Source organism: Morus notabilis, unplaced genomic scaffold, assembly GCF_000414095.1.
Source record: "Morus notabilis unplaced genomic scaffold, ASM41409v2 Scaffold2113, whole genome shotgun sequence".
Classification (NCBI taxonomy): domain Eukaryota; kingdom Viridiplantae; phylum Streptophyta; class Magnoliopsida; order Rosales; family Moraceae; genus Morus; species Morus notabilis.
Window position 1 is genome coordinate 160,630 of NW_010357106.1, and position 3,071 is coordinate 163,700.

The following is a 3,071-nucleotide window of genomic DNA, read 5'->3' on the forward strand; positions in this document are numbered from 1 at the left end:
AAAAAAAGAAAAAAAAAAAAAAAAAAAAAAAAACTAAAAAAACTAAAAACTAAAAACAAACAAAAAAAACTAAAAACGAAAAACAAAAGCAAGAAAAAGGAACCACAAGATCAAAGGTTTTAAAAAGCACTGAGGCGCACGCCTTGAGGCGCGCCTCGTGGCGAGAGAAAAGCACCTCAACTCCTACGCCTTATAGGATAGGAGTTGAGGTGGGCACCTCAGCCACTTGAGGCGCACGCCTTCGAGAGGCACCCCAGGTGGTTATTGAGGCGTCCGCCTCATTAGAATGGGGATTCTGGGTGGTTTTTTAAACCCAAAAGATGCGGGCCCAACAGTTTTAAAAGGCCCAAAGTAGTCAAGCCTGAAATGAGTAAGAAAAAACTTTAAGAAAAGAAGCAACCAACCAGCACAGCCGATCTCTCCTTCCCCTTCTTCTTCGCACCTCACCTCTCCTTTACGTGCATTATTAAATTTGATAATTATTTAGCTTTTTTTAGCTTCTAGTAGTGAAATAGACTTTTCTTTATGTTGATGTTTGGTTAAATTTCTTATTTTTAATGATTATTAAGTATAGATTTAGTTTTTGTTACTATTTTTTTTTAAAAAATTTTATAGGCATTTTTTGAGACTTACGCCTCAAAGGCTTACGCCTCGCCTCGTAAAGGCAAAACGCCTCGAGGCCCAATTCCACATTTTAAAACCTTGACAAGATCTAAGCAAGAACTAAAACCATAATAAATCATGTGCGATTGTTCAACAATTCAAATCAAAATAAAACTTATAAAAGTTACTAGAACAAGAAATAGCTAATATTTCCTTACACCTTAGGAAAGGGAACAACCCAAACGGGAGGTCCATTAACCATCCTAAAAAACATAGTCGGGTCGATAGTATAGTGGACTTGAAAACTTCCACTTTCAACGTTGAACATTCCAAGATCAGAACCCTTACATGAATGAAACAAAACATAATCATGAGCAAAATAGATGCAATTTGGCTGGCATCCACTAAAATCAGAAGCTAAGACAGCTAAGCTGGTACTGTCGCCCACGAACAATGCAGCGCCACCGAGGTTATTAATTTCAATCCACGTTCCCTGGTAAGAATCCATTCTGTAAACTCTGAACATTCTTGTGGAACGATTTAGATCATCATCAAATGAATAATGCCTTTCAACTTGCCACAACTCTCGATATGATTCCACAAGATATCTCTTACTACATGAGCGATCGGGAAAATTATGCGTAGGACACTCTATGGTAGAAGTGTCTGCAGGATCGAAAGAGATGAGCCTACCCATGAAACCCACAGCATAAACTTATTCTTATAATACACAATGTCGTCGAACTGTTGACAATTAGTAATTTTCATCCATGTGGTGTCCTTATTATATTTAATAGAAGCAGTTTCAAAACAATGGTGCAGTTATGAGGATTTGCTAGTGGATCAGCTGTGATTAAAGCCTTAGCAACATGATAATCATAAGCTTCTTCACCCAAGTATTCGATAATTTCTGGTTCCAAATCTTCTACCACTAGAGGTGGAAACAAACATGGGAGGTCGATACTTATACCCACCTGACTATTTTCCTCATTAGTTATAAAATCAGGTTTATGAAGCGTTACAGTATGATTCTCATTCCCAATTACTAACCATCCTATTGAAGAACCACAAAAACGTCTCTTATATGACAAAGATAGCTTCACCTCCGAGAATTCCTTGTTCATGACATTGTATATGCTCCATTTGTCTTCTTCTTTATCGGGAAACAAAAGCAAGGGAACTTGATGTTGCCGCAATAATTTGTTTTGTTTAGTTGAAATATCATCTTTCATTATAGAATGCCAAGAACGACAAACAGCTCCAAATCGTAAATAATCCGTAAATGACACTACCGTTTGGTTCATGGATTAGAACTACGTGATTAGAATTATTTTCGATTTACGTGTATTTTTTGTGAGAGAAAATACCGTAGCGAATCATGAATCATGATTCGAATCAGGAAATGAATCCCTCCACCAAACATCACCTAACTTTCCTAAAATTAAGTCTTGAAGATGTTTTGGGAGGCCTGCCCAATCTAAACAAAACAACAAAAAATTCTTAAATATTAGAACACCGTATAAACTATCTATAAGCAATTTTTTTTTTTTTAATTACTAACGAAACATGTATACTGAGAAGACCACCACTCCTCGCAAAGGAAAAAAATTAAAGTTTCTAAATCCATACATACATACATATATATATATATATACACACTGCAAAAACCGTACATGCACTTGAGTCGAAATATAAGACGTAATTATTTTTCAAAGTAGAACGACGCAAATAATTTCAAGGAATTTCTTTCTTAATTTTTCAGTCAAGTCAATATATATCACACAGTACAGTTGCAAAAGAGAGCCATAAACCATGAATAGCATACCTTGATCCATGGATTGCATAGTAACCTGGTATCTCTTCTCTCTTTTCCCTTTCTCTTTTCCTCTTCAGCTATCTGTTTCTATAATCGCAATCTGATGGGCTGTAGGCTTCTTTTAATTAGGACTACGCCCTACTTCAGCTATATAACTCTCCCTCAAAGTTCGAGTCTAACTTGGATTCGAACAAAAGCGAGAGTATGAGGAAAAGGGGAAAGGGGCGACTGCAAAAGTAAAACAAAATCTTTAGGACTTAGATTTTGTTTTCAATACAAAAATAAAAATAGGATTATTTTGAGGATTATTCTAAAATTAATTCTAAAATTTTATTTAGTTATTTTTTTAAGAGATTATTTTGAGTATAAAAAAATAAATTTGTGTTTAGTTATAATTATTAATTAATATATTATAAAATTATTGATAAGTATTAAAAAATAAAAATAAAAAAGAAAAATAATTTTTAACTGTTTTTTAATTCTTTTATAAAAATTATTCTCATTGTTTTTTATTTCCTTTTTCATTTTCAAAACAATTAGGCCTTGTTGTCGTTTTTTAGTTAGGGTGACTTGAGTGTAGATTTTAAGTTGAGTTTGAGTTATAACTTGAGTTGAAATCATAAATTGAATTTGTGTTTGGTTGTGTACGTTT

The 3,071-nt window shown here is 34.0% G+C and overlaps 1 protein-coding gene across 1 annotated transcript in view; it reads right to left on the minus strand.

Moving 5' to 3' along the window:
* LOC21390356 overlaps positions 1 to 2,656 on the minus strand; it is a 5,168-nt gene extending 2,512 nt beyond the window's left edge. Inside the window, exon 1 of the mRNA XM_024165756.1 lies at positions 2,429 to 2,656. The gene's annotated coding sequence lies outside the window, so the exon portion shown is untranslated. The remainder of the gene's footprint in view (positions 1 to 2,428) is intronic.
* Positions 2,657 to 3,071: the final 415 nt, after the last annotated feature.